At 44.1% G+C, this 19,822-nt stretch overlaps 1 protein-coding gene across 2 annotated transcripts in view; it reads left to right on the forward strand.

The window, feature by feature from the left end:
* Positions 1–280: 280 nt before the first annotated feature.
* Positions 281–19,822, forward strand: part of LOC124619726 — an 885,033-nt gene continuing 865,491 nt past the window's right edge. For both annotated transcript variants that reach the window (XM_047146293.1, XM_047146294.1), the window contains exon 1: positions 281–485. The gene's annotated coding sequence lies outside the window, so the exon portion shown is untranslated. The remainder of the gene's footprint in view (positions 486–19,822) is intronic.

Raw genomic sequence — 19,822 nt, forward strand, 5'->3', positions numbered from 1 at the left:
CGAGATACAGTTCTGCGTACAAGCAAATCGAAATTTAGTTTCCTGGTCAGCGTCTTTCTGTGGCGAACGATTTTGCATAGGCAGCTGTTGCAGCGCTGGACATGCTCTGCAGCGAAGGCGCCCGAGAACGACCAATGCACAGCCTTCGTGCGTGACGCCAGGCTGACGTCATTATGCAGCGCGCATGCGCAGTAATCGCCAGCGCTGCGCGTAGACTGTAGGTGGTCGGTGGTGGGAAGGAGGAGAACTGAGCCAACACCGACTGAGCTGGAGGAGTAAAAACAAGGAAAAAACAAGGGCAGCGCTAGCGAAAGACAGCCGGCTGCACTCCCGACTGGCCGCCGTGGCACGTCGGAACCGTGTGGTGTAATATCTTTGCTTCCAGCGGCCAAGCGTAGCCAGGCAGTGCAGCGTCTGATGTAAACAAGGAACTTCTGACGCCGCAGCTTCGTGACCTCCCCAGCCAGGCGTTGCTGCAGCTTGGGGTAAGTACGAACACGCAGGACTTCCATCGTTTGTAGAACCAACCACATACCCTTGTTAAATATTTGGTGTTTGTGTTTGCCATGGACTCCGCTACATAATGTTTTGTCTTTATCAAAGGTTACATTGTTGTTGAGAACCAGCATAGTAAAAACTAAAGAGAGTGATGATTTCAGATGGGAAACCCTCGTAACGTACTGTCTTCCTTCACTGTTTCATATTTCGATGTGTATTCTTTGTCTTAGGAGTAAAACAATTGAGCTGCAAAGACGCTTAGGTTGTAAATTTTCTAAATAACTGACGAAGATGTTGCTGGCTATGCATGTGTGGCTTCTTACTGTTACAGAGTACGTGCTACGGTTAAGAAACTTTCCTTGTGGTTCCAAATAAGATCATAACTCAGAGCATCACATTGTGTACTATCTTGCAAAACGTCAGCCTGTTTTGCATTTTGTAGGTAATCAAGAAAATGTTCAATCTTCATCTGTATATTCAGTAATTACTGCGCTTCGCTGGCAATATTTTTATCGTGCTACACTGATGCACTTACAAGCAAAAAGATACATTCCGCTTAGCTCGTCCACATATGGTTGTTATGTGGAGGAACATACATGTAGTGGTATCGACCTTGTAATAGATGATGTAGTATTGTTTTCACAACAATAGTCACCTCTTATAGCTTTGTAAGTTCAGTTGCCATTTTACAGTGCACGACAGCGTAGATACACTAGCAACGTAACGTATTTTTTAGTTTTGCGTTGGCTTGAAGAGCTTCTTCTTTTGCTTCGCTAATGCTGTGTCAACACTGAAAGCGTTACAAGAAGTATTTCATACATTATGTTTCACCAGAATTATGTTTTTCAGGATAAGAGAACTGTATATTCAGCCATTTATGAAATATTCAGACTTAGTTAAAATGTAAATTCGGTTAAGTATTTTTATACATAACAACTAAGTTTTAAGAACCAACCCAGCAGTTACCTAGACGATCGAGGAAAAACGCCTAAATCTTACACAGGAGCGCCAGCATCGGCAAGTATTGGAAGCGAATTTCACAACTCCTATGGAAAGACTGTGTCAACATATTTTTGCGAGTGTTTAAGGAACGACCTTTCACTTACCTACCTTTTCACGGGAGAAGATATGATGATACTCAGTCATTTATGAAACATTTAGTCTGCGTCGAAATGTAAATTTAATTACGTGTTCTTGTAAATAGCAAGTAAATGGAGAATCAACCCAGCAATCGCATGAAGACAAGGAAAAACATCTGAAATCTTAGACAATCTCTCCAGCATCAGGAAGAGTTAATATCATAATTCCTCTGGAATAAGAAGCAGCAATGTAGATAAGCGAACATCGTTCTTTTGTTCTTTTCACACATTGCTCCATTTTTTCTCAAAGTGCGCCATTCTACTCAGTCACGCTAAAAAAGACACGGTTGTTTTCAATATGTAGCAGATCTGTTCACGTCACACTCATAATCTTAACACTGTTGTTCGAGACGGCAATGACTTCCAGAGGCTTAAGATTCAGAAGATACGGTGCAGATCCTCCACAAAACGCGACTTTGGTTCCATTCAGTACGGCATTGGCGGTATCGATGAGGCACTAGCATCGACGTAGACAGCACCAAATATTTGAGCGTATCATTGATGATTGGATGTCTCAGGCTCTGTAAAACCATTCTACCAGACCTCTCCTATTAGATTGTGGTGTTGGAATTATCAGATCCTGTACGGAACGTCACACACACAGGAGAGCAATTAACACGTTCTCTGTTTGTCTTTGTTAAAAGCTTCACAAATAGATTTGAGACGATCTTGCAATACAAGATTTGCACAAGTGCCGATATTATTTGGGCATTGGACAATGTGTAGCTTGTGGAAGACGCTTCTAAGATTCCTACACATCACGTGTAGGGACGACGGCGCCGGTGTAGCTGCGCTGCCGTCGCGCTAGGGCTCGTGCTTCATTATTTTTAGTTTGGCGGCTGAAGTCAGCGACCCCGCCGGGGACCGAACCCACAGCCTTGAGCAGGGCAGACCTCGCCAGCCAGCTGCCCGCCCTGCGCACCCAGGCTCGCGTTAGCAATTCAGCTTGGGTCCTGTGCTCCGTAACTTGTTATTCATCTATTTCTTTTTCTCCACGACTGGAAAATGAAAATTTCGTGTAGTACATAGTTTGTCTTTCTTCTAAAATAAGTCGTAAGGTCAGTATTGCCTCACGTGTTCCAGCATTTCTACGGAATGTTGACTGGAATACTCTCTATCAAATTCTAAAGGTGGCAGGGGTAAAAAGGATATTTACAATTTGTACAGAAGCCAGATGGCAGTTATAAGAGACAAGGGGCACGAAAGGGAAGCAGTGGTTGGGATGGGAGTTAGACAGGGTTGTGGCCTCTTCCCCTAGTTATTCAATCTGTATGTTGAGCAAGCAGTAAAGGAAACAAAAGAAAAGTTCGGAGTAGGTATTAAAATCCATGCACAAGAAATAAAAACTTTGAGGTTCGCCGATGACATTGTAATTCTGTCGGAGACAGCAAAGGACTTGGAAGAGCAGTTGAACGGAATGGACAGTGTCTTGAAAGGAGGATATAAGATGAACATCAACAAAAGAAAAACGAGGATAATGGAATGTAGTGGAATTAAGTCGGGTGATGCTGAGGGAATTAGATTAGGAAATGAGACACTTAAAGTAGTAAAGGAGTTTTGCTATTTGGGGAGCAAAATAACTGATGAGGGTCGAAGTAGAGAAGATATAAAATGTAGACTGGCAATGGCAAGGAAAGCGTTTCTGAAGAAGAGAAATTTGTTAACATCGAGTATAGACTTAAGTGTTGGGAAGTCGTTTCTGAAAGTATTTGTATGGAATGTAGCCATGTATGGAAGTGAAACATGGACAATAAATAGTTTGGACAAGAAGAGAATAGAAGCTTTCGAAATGTGGTGCTACAGAAGAATGCTGAAGATTGGATGGGTAGATCTCGTACCTAATGAGGAGGTATTGCATAGAATTGGGGAGAATAGGAGTTCATGGCACAACTTGACAAGAAGAAAGGACCGGTTGGTAGGACATGTTCTGAGGCATCAAGGGATCACAAATTTAGCATTGGAGGGCAGCGTGGAGGGTAAAAATCGTAGAGGGAGACCAAGAGATGAATACACTAAGCAAATTCAGAAGGATGTAGGTTGCAGTAAATTCAAATTGCTCTGAGCACTATGGGACTTAACATCTATGGTCATCAGTCCCCTAGAACTTAGAACTACTTAAACCTAACTAACCTAAAGACATCACACAACACCCAGTCATCACTAGGCAGAGAAAATGCAGTAAGTACTGGCAGATGAAGAAGCTTACACAGCATAGAGTAGCATGGAGAGCTGCATCAAACCAGTCTCAGGGCCGAAGACCACAACAACAACAATAGTTTGTTTTCGTTGTGATTCGAACAACAAAAGTGTCGTGTGATAATAGGAGGAAGAATAAAGTTTGCTGATGATAGGGTTTTGCTAGGTGAAAATGAAATGACAATTAAAAATATGTTTGAAGAACTGAACACCAGCTGTGATTATTATGAAAGGAGTATGAATGTGAGGAAGACTAAAGCATTGATTATTACAAGGCAACGAAAGAAGATGAAAATGAAAATCTGTGCTGGGTTGAAACAAGCTGATAACTTCAGGGGCTTAGGATGCATTAACTACCAGTAATATGACATGTAATCTAGAAATAAAACCAAGGCTAGCTGTAGCAAAATAAATGTTATACAGAAGGAGCAATACTTAGTGGTACCAGTAAATAATCTATTATTATTACTTTAATGTTCTGGCACTTGGGTCACCGTATTTCGTCTTCTTGCTTCCCAATATTTATTTATTTTACCGGATCAGATTAGGGCCATCAGGCCCTCTCTTACATCGGATCAGTGTTCCACACATGCAGCATTTCACACATCAGAGTTACATCATGACAATAGTTTAAATAAGAAAATTAGATTACTCTAGTGACAATATAATCAAGAGTAATGACTAAGATCTAATAAAGTAAATGCTGGCAGTATTTTTACAACAGATGCTATACATACAAATTATGATAAAAGCAATAACAATAACAGTAAAAAAATAAAATCAAATAATAATGATAAACATGAGAAAACTTGGCAATAGTAATGAGGATTTGTTCAGATGTACATTAATATCTTGGTGTGTAAAGTAGATGTTTACTAGTATAGCGAGTTTTGGGGAAGGGAGATTTAAGGAGGAGGAAAGAGGGAAGTAATGAGATGAAGTGCATTCATGTACAGAGGAAGGCATTACTGTTGCTTAAGTAGATACGTCATTAACTGTTTTTTCAAGCCGGACACGTTTTTAAGTTCTCTAACATAACGAGGGAGGTTATTCCAGAGTCGGGTTCCCGCTACTGTAAAGGACTTGGAGAAGGTGTCTGAGCGATGCAGTGGAACAGAGAGGATTTTATTATGATAGGAACGTGTGTTTCTGTCATGTTGTTCCGACATAAGGGTTAAGGACGAGGAGAGATATGAGGGACAATGTACATTTATAAGGCAGTAGATGAGACAGAGTGTATGGAAATCTCTGCGTTTGTCTGCACGCAGCCAGGACAATTTTGCATATGCTGGTGAAATGTGATCAAAAAGTCGAACGTCACAGATATATCGGACGCAGGCATTCATGACCAGTTCCAGCCGACGCGAATTATACAATGTTGTTGTGTCTGAATTGCAATCACTTAATTTTGTACACTCTTTTAAATGTTCTTTCTTCACGGTCGAACCAATCTCGAGACGCAGAACACGTTCTAGGGACGACAAGATGGAGATCTTTTTCAGTTTGGCGACCAAGCAGGAAGTCATTAGTGAAGTGTTTTGCATGGAGTGTTGCCCTGTATGGTGCCGAAACATGAACACCGCGCCATAGACAGCAGAAACGCTTAGAGATTAAGGAGATGCGGATCTGTGAAAGAATGGAGGGTGTAAATGGATAGATAAAACGTATGAGGTTGTATTACAAAGCGTGGACGAAAAAAGGCGTATGCTGGAAACAGTTAAGAGGAAGAAAAGGAACGGCTAGGACAGTGGATTAGGGGAAACTGCATAATAAAGAATGCAGTAAAGGACTAGTGACTGGGAAGAGCGCCAGAGGAAGAAGAAGATACCAGTTAGTTGACAACATCAAAATAAATGCCTTACTCACAGTTACGAAAAGGATCGCAGAGAACCTGGAGGAGTGTTCATCGGAGGTGAGGGTATCATCTGCAGTGCCCCAGGGAAGTGTGGTAGGTCCGCTGTTGTTTTCTATCTACATAAATGATCTTTTGGATTGGGTGGATAGCGATGTGCGGCTGTTTGCTGATGATGTTGTGGTGTACGGGAAGGTGTGGTCGTTGAGTGACTGTAGTGAGCAGTGTGTCTTTCACCACAATACAGCAAAACGTATCACAATATACTATCATACAACCAGGGAAATGTACAGATAAAATACGGTAAAACGTACCTTTCCTACACCATGTCCTAAAGTGATAAGGCCATAATGGCATCGTTAAAACATATAAATATAATCAGCACAGTATCGTCACATGGATCTACAGTAAGGTGTAGAATAGGCCACATCGTCCACACAGTCATTGTTGCACCTGTCTACTGAAGTACAATAGCTACCAGAAATCTGTTTGCCTACAACCTACCTAGATGTCGCTACCGTGGGCTTAGATGTAGTCATCATTTTTGCAAAAAACATAATCCGATAAAAACACATGAGGTAAAACACATGTAGCAGACTTTTAAATATTGATAACTATCATAGAAACCAATTGTGATATATTAAAAAATGAATACAGTTACCCATATAAAATTATTAAAAGGAAATATATGAAGAGAATAGGTCCGACCCTTTTATGGTGAATTTACGATCAAATATTAATATACGTAATACGTTGCCTGTAGCAACCTATAAATTACGTATGAAAGATAAAATGTCTATATGACACCTGAAAAAAAGACAGATCAATGATCAACGCCCTCTGTTGTGTCGGCCGCCAGGACGTTATGTAGGCGTGCACCTATCGTAAGAACTTAACCACTAGAGGGCTTTACATACATCCTGATATGTCTCCTACAGAAAACGTTTAAACACCATATTATGAGTCATTAAATAAAAATCTATAGTCTGGCCATACATTCCATGAATAGGTAGGGCTAAATCAGTTACAGGATTAGTGCGACTAATGTATGCAAGTAAGGCAAATGTCTATTGTTCTCGACATAAATCATCAAGCAAGGCTAGGTATAAATACGCGAGGCATTATTTGGTTATCGTAGTACGTTATCAAACAAAGCGAAAGAGGCGTTGGGCATAAAATCGCTTTTTCCATTGAGTACCCAATTGGGCTTATGCTTTTTGGCTTTGTAAATCTCCAACTCCTCTAAAACGTCGAGAGCGCGACCCTTTTCTGCCCTGTGTAGAATACGCGCATACAACTCTCAATATTGCCTACAGTGTGGCGGATTTCTGCCAAACGAATTCCCAGTGCAGTTTTGTTACGTGCCTGCAAATGCTCCCTGAATCTTATTTTAAAAGAACGACCAGTTTGACCGATATAAAATTTGTCACAACTACTACAAACGATCTTGTAAACTCCAGAACCGTCAAATTTATCAGAATCGCAGCTGATGAAATTACTGCATTGTTGTCAGCTAATGGTATAATGCATTGCTTTACACTTTTGACGATTATGTCTTTGTCGTTAGAGAACTATGTAATGCTGATTTTACATCGGTGGCAAACCACTGCCACATAGGGATGGTCGTTTACTTCCACAGTATCTCAGCGTACAAAGTAAATAACCGTGGTGACAGTAAATGATCTTATGGTACGCCTTTCTAATTTTGGCATCTTGTGTGTCCCTACCAGCATGGCCACCCCAGCGTGCTTCGCATAGAGCCAGAAGGCGGTAGACTAAGTGGCTCAAAGCGACATTCTGTAATGGGCATGAAAACACACTCTGTTTAACTTGGTAATCAAATGTTTAATTTAAGAAGTTAGTCATTCTTTCTGTTGTGACAGGTGCTCCGGCAGTTACAAAACCTTATACACATGTTCTGCCTGCGTTTGGAGTTGTGCGTGACCGGAAAGCATGGCCTTCTAATGAATGGCGTCACATTGTATTTCGGCGAGTATGACTGCGACCTCGGGAGAGGACCCATTCTTCGAATGTTGTGGAGAGACTCAGTGGTGTTACTCTTGGCGTCCTGTTATAGGGAGACGGTAGTGACTGAGGAAACTGACGACGCAACAATACGTCACAGACATCCTGCGTCCTCATGTGTTATCCCTCATGGGAGAGTATCGTGGCGCCATTCTTCAACAATACTATGCTAGTCCACACATGGTAAGTGTCCCTACGAACTGTCTGCGTGATGCTGAGGTTCTTCCGTGGCCATCAAGATCCCCAGATCTGCTTCCCATACAACATTTGTACTACTAGCCCCAGTATCCAGAGGGATTAAAGCATCTTGTGAAAGAAACTGTGTCTGTTGGCAAAAAACGTGTTAAGATTCTGTAATAGTTGCACACTACAAAAGCGGCTAAAAATTGCTACGGAAGTTTATTAAAAATCAAGGAATACCCTCATAATGTCGGAAATCAGTAATACTGAGAACAGACAAGGTGATATGGAATGCAGTGAAAAGAGAGACAGGACAGCGGCTGTAGAACAGGATAATATCGCTACTGAACTGAATGGAAAGGCTATAAATGATGAGTTACTTAAGGCCATTACGTGCTACTGGGTATTAGAGGTACCGGTGTGTACAGCAATCTGGACCACCACCTCTGAAGAGCTCGCTATATGGTGGTACAACATGCAATGTGTGGTTTTCATGAGCAATAAAAAGGGCGGAAATGATCTTTATGTTAATCTCTAACGGGTTCCGGAACCCTCGAAACCGAGGTCATGTAAAACTTTTTGTGATGTGTGTATATCGCAAGGATAGGCCAGACGCCAATGTTCCCAGCTTATTTACTGCCGTGCCTAGGGATATTACAAAAGAATCGAAAAGTGTATTAATCTGGGGACAGGTAGGCTCAAAGGTGGGTCAAACATGGTAATCGGCTGCTGTTGTAGGCACCTGCCTCAGGAGGTGTACTGGCAGAGCGCTTCAGAGAAAACTTAGGAGAATGTCGCGAGCAAGTTTCCCGGTCATGCCATTTAATGACATCGGGTCTGTCAGACCCTTCTGTCGACGATATTGTGTCAATGCAGCACTGAAATTGCTGCCATTCACGTGAAACAGGTTCACTAACAGTGGAGATTTCAGTTTTGAAGCTATAGAATTAGAGAGCCAGGCTACTGAAACTGGGATTCGTGTGACGTTGTTGAGAATGTCTTATTTGGAAATTGATACGACCAGATTATTGATTCTTGATGAAATGTCTTAGACCTCCCGGTAACTAACAGTCTAAAGCTTAAATAAACAGCTAATCCACAATACAGCACAGATAGTCTCTGTACTAGACGAAAATTTCTTCATTTCAAAGCAGCATTTGAAGTTAGAAAAATGGTAAAAGCAGCACCAACTCTGGAGGCAGGGTTGGCAAAAGAACTATCTGCTCATGCCGTGTTGCAATAGCAACGGAAGATTTGTGAACAAATGCGCTATTCCGGTGCATTTTGTGGTTGCTTCTGCTTCAATTAATGAGGCAAACAGTCCGTCAGCTTTCCGTAATAACAGCGGAGCAGTATTACGCCATTTTCTAAATAATTAATCAGTCATGATGAAGAGCATGACTTCTAAAGCACAATAGCCACCAATTTTCCCATCCAGCAACGTGATTTTCGCTAGTTTCAGTACATTGTCACCTTCTTCACTCCTTTGTTTCAACCAAATTTGCCTTCAGGTTGTCATAACGGAACTACGCTTCATCTACTCACACAAAAATAATATAAATTTATCGGATTATGAGTCAACTGTTTTGAATGTAGCCTCCTCAAGTGCGTTTATCATAGTAACAAAACAAGCCAGTGCCCAAAATATTCGTAGTTATTTCGTATGCGGAGCTCCATCCACCATATTACGCCCGAACAGTATGAGATTCTTCCCATTTCAAAAGTTTCATGAATTTTAATGCGATTGGTCTGTTACGACTCCTTCGACTCTTTATTCAGGAAAAACCTGTGTGGTGTCCATGACGTAATAAATATGCTGCGCTCGTACAACACTATTTTGTAGACTAATCAGTTCACCGTCACCTATTCTTGTTGCTTTTTGATATTAGGCAGAACAAAAACTGAGTACGGTTACGATTGGGTAATGGCAACCAAAAGCAAATCAATGGAAGAAACGGAAGAAATGCTAGCATACGACCTGAATGTTCTAGTGTTTTGAATATCCTCGTGAAACATTAAAGTAATAGGACACCTATTAGAGGACATTAACATTGAATGGCTTGAAATCTGCTGCGGACACACTGCATGTCTGTAGAGGAATGGCAGCGCATTCTTTTCAAGTAGCCGAAACCAGACACCAGTCCATTTCACGAGCGTTATTGTACACAGTCCATTTCCTCAGAGAGGCTGCTTTATGACAGGGACCATTGTCTGCTGGTACAGCCATCGACTACGAACTGTTCCTCTACTGTACGCAACACGCAGTGCTGTAAAATGTGATCATAACCTTTTACATGTACATCTATATCCATACTCCGCAAGCCACCTGGCGACGTGTGGCAGAGGGTACCTTTTGCACCACTACCACTGCCCCCTTTTCCTGTTCCAGTCGCGAATGGTTCGCGGGAAGAACGGTAAGCGGTAAGCCTCCGTGTGAGTTCGAATCTATCTTCATGATGTTTTAGCGAGATATACCGGGTGATCACAAAGTCCGTATAAACTTGAAAACTTAATAAACCACAGAATAATGTAGATTGAGAAGTAAAAGTTGACACACATGCTTGGAATGGCATGGGGTTTTATTAGAACAAAAAAAAAAAAAAAAGTTCACAAAATGTCCGACAGATGGCGCTGGACAGCAAAACGTGGGTGACTGCTACCGTGACGGGTGAGAGCTACGCCGATATGTTACAGAATCGCATCATCCCCAGCCTGGCTGATAAACACCTGCTGGAACGTACGATGTTTATACAGGATGGCGCTCCACCCCATATTGCTAGATGCGTGAATGATCTCTTGCGCGCGTCGTTTGGTGATGATCGTGTGCTCAGCCGCCACTTTCGTCATGCTTGGCCTCCCAGGTCCCCAGACCACAGTCCGTGCAATTATTGGCTTTGGGGTTACCTGAAGTCGCAAGTGTATCGCGATCGACCGACATCTCTAGGGATGCTGTAAGACAACATCCGACGCCAATGCCTCACCATAACTCCGGACATGCTTTATAGTGCTGTTCACAACATTATTCCTCGACTACAGCTATTGCTGAGGAATGATGGTGGACATATTGAGCATTTCCTTAAAGAACATCATCTTTGCTTTGTCTTACTTTGTTATGCTAATTTTGCTATTTTGATCAGCGCCATCTGTCGGACATTTTTTGAACTTTTGTATGTTTTTGATTCTAATAAAACCCCATGTCGTTCCAAGCATGTGTGTCAATTTGTACCTCTCTATCTACATTATTCCGTGATTTATTCAGTTTTCAAATTTACACTGACTTTTTTGATCACCCGGTACGTTGGAGGGAGCAATACGCCTTAACGAAAGCCATGGGATAGCGATCTGCACACACATAGATGGCGGTAGTATCACGTACACAAGGTATAGGAGGGCAGTGCGTTGGCTCTGAGCACTATGGAACTTAACATCTGAGGTCATCAGTCACCTAGAACTTAGAACTACTTAAACCTAACTAACCTAAGGACATCACACACATCCATGCCCGAGGCAGGATTCGAACTTGCGACCGTAGCGGTCGCGCGGTTCCAGACTGAAGCGCCTAGAACCGCTCGTCCACTACGGCCGTATCTTTGTACTCGTGTGATTCTTGTGAAAAGGTTTCCCATGTGATTACGGCCGCGCGACTGGAATTATTAAATTTGGAAAGGGCATTCAATTTTGGAAGTCGTTATGGAAATCAATATTCTGAGATTCACAGTGTCAAGAGAGTGCTGAGAATACCAAATTTCAGGAACTATCTACCATCACGTACAATGCAGTGGCCGACGGCCTTCACTTAACGACTGAGAGCAGCGGTGTTTGCGTAGAGTTGTCGGTGCTAACAGACAAGCAATATTACTTGAAATAACCGCAGAAATCAATGAGGGACGTACGACGAACGTATCCGTTAGTGCAGCGCGGCGAAACGTGTTGTTAATGGGCTGTGGCAGCAGACGACCGACGCGAGTGCCTTTGCTAAAGGCACGACATCGCCTGCAGCGCCTCCACTGGGCTCGTGACCATATTGGTTGGACCCTCAACGGCCGGAAAACCGTGACCTGGTAAAACGAATTTCGATTTCAGCTGACAAGAGCTGATGGTAGAGTTCGAGTGTGGAGCAGACGCCGCCAAGTCATGGACACGAGCTGTCACAAGGCACTGTGCAATATTGTGGGTTCATAATGGTGTGAGCTGAATTTACGTGGAATGGATTGGGTCCTCTGGTCTAAATGAATAGATCATTGACTGCAAATAGTTATGCTCGGGTACCTGGAGACCATTTGCAGCTATTCATGGACTTCATATTCCCAAACAAGGATGCGCCATGTCACCAGACCATAACTGTTCCCGATTGGTGTGAAGAACATGCTGGAGCGAGCGAGTGATTTGGCCACCCAGATCACCCGACACGAATACCACCGAACATTTATGAAACATAATCGCCGGCCGGCGTGGCCGAGCGGTTCTAGGCGCTACAGTCTGGTACCGCGCGACCACTACGGTCGCAGGTTCGAATCCTGCCCTGGGCATGGATGTGTGTGATGTCCTTAGGTTAGTGAGGTTTAAGTAGTTCTAAGTTCTAGGGGACTGATGACCTCAGAAGTTATGTCCCATAGTGCTCAGAGCCATTTGAACCATTTGAAACATAATCGAGAGGTCAGACCGTGCACAAAATTCCGCGCCAGCAACACTTTCGCAATTATGGAGGGCTATAAAGGCAGCGTGGCTCAGTATCTCTGCTGAGGATTTCCAACGACTTGTTGAGTCCATGCCACGTCGAGTCGCTGCACTACTCCGGGAAAAAAGAGGTCCGACGAGATACTATGAGGCATCCGATGACTTTTGTCACTTCAGTGTAAGTTGATTGACTCATCCAGCAACATACGCTCTCGGAACTTCAGCAATAACGCCTCTCTTGCCGCATCTGACAATGGCCTTGGTTGATCATTACTGTGACGCTTTCGCGCTTACTAAATGAACCTATACGAAACGTGCGGTTCTTCTTTGGATCGTCTCTATTTCCATTATCAATCCTATCCGGTACAAATCCCACACTGGCGAAAAATAGTCAAATATTGGTCACACGATGGTTTAAGTTACCTCCTTTGTTGGTGGATTAGCCTACATTCCCTGATGATTTTCCCAATGAATCTCCGTCTGGCATCTGTCTTTTCTGCGATTAGTTTTATGCGGGTTTTCCAGATTAAGTTGCTCCGTACAAATATTTCCAAACATTTTATGGAAGTAACTGCTTCCAGTGATGGTTATGCAATCGTGTAATCATTCAGTAAAGACATTTCGCTCTCTGTAATCGCAATACTTTACCTTTGCTTACGTTTAAGGTCAACAACCGCTCTCTGCATCAAGCATCAATCCATTGCACATCTTCTTGCATTTCACTGCAGTTTTCTAGCGTTGCGACTTCTCTGTATACAACAGCATCATGCACGAAAAGCCTCGTGGAACTTTTCATATTGTCTACTACTTCATTTATGTATATTGCGAAAAGTAATGGCCTATAACATTCCCCTGGGGTACCCCGCAGTCACTTTTATGTCTAAAGACTTCTCTCCACTGAGAATGACATGTTGTGTTCTGTTTGCTAGAAACTCTTCGATCCAATCACACAGTGGGTGTGACATTCCTTATGCTCGTATTTTCGTCTTCCGGCGGCAGTGCGGAACCATGTACAAAGCCTTATGAAAGTCAAGGAACACAGCATTTATCTGGGAGCTGGTGTGTACCGCATTCTGGGTCTCTAGATGACCACAGAGAGCTGGATTTCACGCGATCGCTGTTGCTCGGACTCATATTGACTCCTACAGAGGAGGTTTTAGGTCTCCATACACGTCATAATACGTGAGTGTAAAACATCTTCCAAAGTTTTACAACTGTGCGGCTATAGTTTTGTGCGTCTGAAAACGAGAATGACCTGTGCTTTTTTCCAATCATCAGAAACACTTCACTTCCTCAGAGACCTAGCGTACGCTACTGCTAGAAAAGGACAAGTTCTTCCGCGTACTCTATGTAAAATCGTAAGAATCGTATAGGATCTCGTCCAGTGGCCTTCAGTCGAACGATTCCAGTTGCTTTTCTATTCCATGGTCACTTATTTCGATATCAGCCTTTTTGTCGTTCGTGCGACGATTTAAAGGAGGTACTATAGTGCGATCTTCCTGTGTCAAACAGTTTTAAAAAAGACGTTTAGTGTTTCGACCTTTTCTATGTCGTTCTCTATTTCAGTGCCATTATGGTCACAGAGTGTCTAGACAGGTGGCTTCGATATGCTTAGTGATTTGACATAAGAATAAAACTTCTTGGGATTTTCTGTCAAGTCGGCAGACAGAATTGTGCTTTGGATTTCGCTGAACGCTTCACGCATGGCTCTTCTTACGCCGTTTTTTGTCTGTGAGGCAATGGCTAAGTTTAAATTTGCAGTGAAGCTCTTTTTGCATTCGTAGAAGCTTTCGAACTTTTCTGTCGAATCCACGGCGGATATTTTCCATTCCTCCCAACTTTGTTCAACACATACCTACCTAAAGCGTGTTGTACATTGCTCTTTAACTGCGTACACTGATAACATTCATTGGGCTGAAGATGAAATTTTCGTGTTGGCCGCTAAAGTCATCTGAAATCTATTTCTCGTTGCCTTTTCTAAGTAGAAACGCCTTCCTAACTTTCTTTACATTCCTATTCATACCCTTATTCAGTGAGGCACTAACGACCTCCTCCATGTCCGAACAACATCGCTTTGGTTCACTCCTAGACGCTTGGACACACTTCCCTTGTTGAGAGCCCTTCCTGGCACAAAGTAACAATGCGGACGCGATGGAACCGCGGTATAGACCGTATAGGCATGGTTCAATTACAGTCTACACGAGCCGTGTACCTTCTTCCTGGTGGAATGACTAGAACTGATCGGCTGTCAGACCCCCTCCGTCTTAGGCGCAGCTCATGCATGGTTGGTTACATCGTTGGGCGGGTTTAGTGATCTCTCTGAACAGTCAAAGGAACTATGTCTGTGATACAATATCCACAGTCAACGTCCATCTTCAGGTATTCTGGGAACTGGGGTGATGCAAAACTTTTTTTGATGTGTGTGTATTGATGAGACAACATGCCGGGTGGTTGTAATAGAAGTGCAGCTACTCACGGAGGTCCAGTGTGGGCTGTAATTACCGTAAGGTAACGAAGCTTGGTAGATGTGCTAATGTATTAATTCGGAACCGATTTACGCTGTAAAAGAATTAGTTCCAGTGTTGGCCACCAGGTGCAAATTTGGCGCTGTTCACAGTTTGTATGTCGTTTGACAAGTCATAATGTGAGTCAATAGGACGGCTATCGAGGAAACAGACTGTGTGCTGTTAGTGAATCTGTTTGATGTGAACTACAGCAGCTGCAGTGCTGCACGGACACAGTTTCGCCGACTGGAAGGTCTGAGGAGAGACCTGATGTCGTTAAATGGTTTAAGAGGATGATGATGAAATCCGAAAACACAGGTGACCTTAGCATGACACCTGCAAGAGGAAGGAGTCCTATCCCTGTGGAAATTATTGACAAGGTTGTTGCTGCTGCAACTGACCATGCTGCATGTGCCCCGGCTTGTGTTCGTGCTATGTCACGAGAATTGTCCGTCCCATGGTCAACAGTATGGAAAGGTATACTGTCTATTCTACTCTTGTACCGATACACGATCCAGAGGGTGCATCAACTGAAACGTCATGATCCGCAGCGCGATTCTGAAATTGCTCTTGTTCTGACACGGATCGAAGTTGATGACGTGGTTGGACAACGTTCTACGGAGGCAGATTTTGCAATACGGGCTACAGTGACTACACAGAAATGCCAAAATTGTGGTACTGTTAAACCGTGTGTCGTGCACGAAGAGTCCCATTGCGTTCGCCGTGTTTGACTGTGTGGAATGGCTTCAAGAGCATTTTTAACTCGGCACGTTATCGAGACCTCCTTGTACAGCATGTGGTTCCTGATTTGGAGGAGTGCAACTGTGTGGGAACCATTGTTTTCATCGAAGATGGGGCAACCACCTCACATTGCTCGGCCAGTGAACTGCTTAATGCAACCTTCCACGAACGTGTTGTCTCTAGAGGTTTTCCGGATGTATGGCTTGCAAGATCACCTTATAAAATCCATGTGATTTTTGGTTGGTTGGTTGTTTTCGGGGAAGGAGACCAGACAGCGAGGTCATCGGTCTCATCGGATTAGGGAAGGACGGGGAAGGAAGTCGGCCGTGCCCTTTGAAAGGAACCATCCCGGCATTTGCCTGAAGTGATTTAGGGAAATCACGGAAAACCTAAATCAGGATGGCCGGACGCGGGATTGAACCGTCGTCCTCCCGAATGCGAGTCCAGTGTCTAACCACTGCGCCACCTCGCTCGGTGTGATTTTTGGATCTCGTGATATCTAGAAGAATGCGTTTATCAGAGACGCGTTCGGTCTCTACCTGTTCTGTAGGCAGTATACAGGAACATATTGTTCTGATTCCACCGGAACTGCTGGGAGCAACTGTAGATCACGTCGTTTTACGGCTACAGCATCTTGTCGACAACCCTGGTGCTCATACTGAACAAATTGAGTAAGTGGTCGTTGTTAACAATAAAATCAACATTATGCCCTTCTCAGTTGTCTGACCTTTTCTGCCGAAGTGCCGTTCCTAGCCCATTACATGAGCAGACATTTATATACGTCTTTCTTGCATACACAGCGCCGGATTTAATCTGGTTGCCAAAATTGGAACTAATTTCTTTTCAGCGTAAATCGGTTCCGTATTAAAGCACTACTGGACCTCCGTGAGCAGATGTACTTGTAAGTACAACCACCCGGTATTAAAACTACTGCCCATCATTAGACTGAATGTTGCTTGTTGGCTTTGCGGGTGCGTAACGCGGTAAGGAAAGATGGATAGAGAATCATTCGAGCGACGATATGGGCCGTTAATGCGGTAATCCACTAACATAAGCGACTTTGACAAGGGGCAGATTGTTATAGTACGGCGTCTGGGAGAGGACTTCAAAGAAGTGGCGGAGGTGTCGGCTTTTCGCGTGCTTGTGTCGTGAGCACCTATGGAAGGTGGTTGAAGGACAGTGAAACTGCGAGTAGGCAACAGGGTGTTGGACATTCATGCCTCATTCACAGAATGTGGAGGTCGAAGATTTGCCCGCTCTGTAAGGCAAAATAGGACATGACTTGTGGCAAATCGGACGACAGAGTATAATTCTGGTGCAGGCACAAGTGTTTCGAAGCATGTTGTTCAGCACATTTTGTTCGACATGGAACTCCACAGCACCCGACCTGTACGTGTTGCCATGTTGACCCAACGACACTGCCAATTAACAACTACAGTGGGCACAGGATCACCGAGAATGGGTCATGGATGAATGGAGACGTGTCGCCTGATCAGGTACCGCGTTTCCTTTTACATCATGACGATGGCAATGTCCGGATACACCATCATCCAGGCGAACGGCTGTTCGAAAGTTGTTCCGCGCTACAGCCGTGGGTCGATTGGGACAGTATTTTTCTATGGGGGACATTCACCTGGTCGTCCGTGGGACGTATGTCAGTAATGGAAGCCATCCTGACAACTATGACCTATTCGGACGTTCCTGTGGACCACCTCCATCCCTTCATGCTTCACATCTTCCCCGACACTGATAGCATCTTACAGCAGAGTAACTGCCCGTATCATAAGGCCAGAGTCGTGCTACAGCGGTTTGAAGAGTATGACAGTGAACTCACGTTGATGTGTTGGCCACGGAATTCATTTACTCTGAACTCAGTGGAACACACCTGCATACTAACGGGCGCCATCTCCGGCCCCGCAAACCTCCGGTCCGTAATTTACTTGATTTCTGTGTCCCGTACATAGACATATGCTGCGTGCCACATACCTCCGCAAACCTACCAAGGACTTCACGAATCCATGTCACACACACACACACACACACACACACATATATATATATATATATATATATATATATATATATATATATATATATATATATAGAGAGAGAGAGAGAGAGAGAGAGAGAGAGAGAGAGAGAGGATGAGTCACCTGCCGGCCGGTGTGGCCGTGCAGTTCTAGGCACTTCAGTCTGGAACCGCGTGACCGCTACGGTCGCAGGTTCGAATCTTGCCTCGGGCATGGATGTGTGTGATGTCCTTAGGTTAGTTAGGTTTAATTAGTTCTAAGTTCTAGGCGAGTGATGACCTCAGAAAGTTAAGTCGCATAGTGCTCAGAGCCATTTGAACCATTTGGTGAGACACCTAACGTTACCGCTGGATATATTTCATATTTCGTAAACCACATCAAATACTGACGAACCGATTCCACAGACCGAACGTGAGGAGAGGGCTAGTGTAATTGTTTAATACAAACCATACAAAAATGCACGGAAGTATGTTTTTTAACACAAACCTACGTTTTTTTAAGTGGAACCACGTTAGTTTTGTTAGCACATCTGAACATATAAACAAATACCTAATCAGTGCCGTTTGTTGCATTGTAAAATGTTAATTACATCCGGAGATATTGTAACCTAAAGTTGACGCTTGAAACCTCCGACGTTCTGTTGAGTGTTGTAACGAACACGGGCCACGGTCGGCGAGCAGCATCTGCAGGGACATGTTTACGATGACGACCGTGTTTACGAGTGTGGCTGTAGTGCACTGTTATGGTTTGGTCTAGCTGTCGCAGTGTCCGCATGTAGCGCTTGCTGCTATTGTTATTCTGCATTTGTCTCCGCACGCAGACCAACTGTAGTACACCGTGTTACCAGACGTCTGTGATAGTGTAGTGTTGTAGGAACTGTGACCATGGTGTATTCGAACTCTGAAAAGGCGGAGATGATACTCATCTATGGCGAGTGTCGACGAAATGCAGCTGAAGCCTGCAGGGTGTATGCAGAACGGTACCCGGACAGAGAGCATCCAACGTGCCACACATTGCAAAACATCTACCGCCAACTGTATGCAACAGGTATGGTCGTAGCACGCAAACGGGTCCGTAACAGGCCCGTCACAGGAGAAGCGGGTGCAGTGGGTGTGTTAGCTGCTGTTGCCATGAACCCACACATGAGTACACGGGACATTGCGAGAGCCGGTGGACTGAGTCAAAGTAATGGCATGCGCATACTGCATCGTCACCGCTTTCACCCGTTTCATGTGTCGCTACATCAGCAATTACATGGTGATGACTTTAATCATCGAGTGCAATTCTGTCAATGGGCATTAACAGAGAATGCGTTGCAGTTCTACCTGTTTACCGGTGAAGCGGGTTTCACAAACCACGGGGCAGTGAATCTACGGAACATGCATTACTGGTCCGTGGACAATCCTCGCTGGCTCAGACAGGTAGAGCGACAGCGACCGTGAACTGTAAGTGTATGGTGCGGAATCATTGGCGACCACCTCATTGGTCCTCACTTCATTGCAGGGGCCCAAACTGCTGCAACATACATCGCGTTTCTACAGAATGATCTGCCAACGTTGCTCGAAAATGTCCCACTGGAAACGCGTCGACGTATGTGGTATCAGCATGATGGTGCCCCTGCACATTCCGCAATTAACACTAGGCTGACCCTTGACAGGATGTTCGACGGGCGTTTCATAGGACGTGGAGGACGCATAAATTGGCCAGCCCGTTCTCCTGATCTTACACCTTTGGACTTCTTTCTGTGGGGCACGTTAAAGGAGAATGTGTACCGTGATGTGCCTACAACCCCAGAAGATATGAAACAACGTATTGTGGCAGCCTGCGGCGACATTACACCAGATGTACTGCGGCGTGTACGACATTCATTACGCCAGAGATTGCAATTGTGTGCAGCAAATGATGGCCACCACATTGAACATCTATTGGCCTGACATGTCGGGACACACTCTATTCCACTCCGTAATTGAAAACGGAAAC

Source organism: Schistocerca americana, chromosome 6 (genome assembly GCF_021461395.2).
Source record: "Schistocerca americana isolate TAMUIC-IGC-003095 chromosome 6, iqSchAmer2.1, whole genome shotgun sequence".
NCBI classification, from domain to species: Eukaryota; Metazoa; Arthropoda; class Insecta; order Orthoptera; family Acrididae; genus Schistocerca; species Schistocerca americana.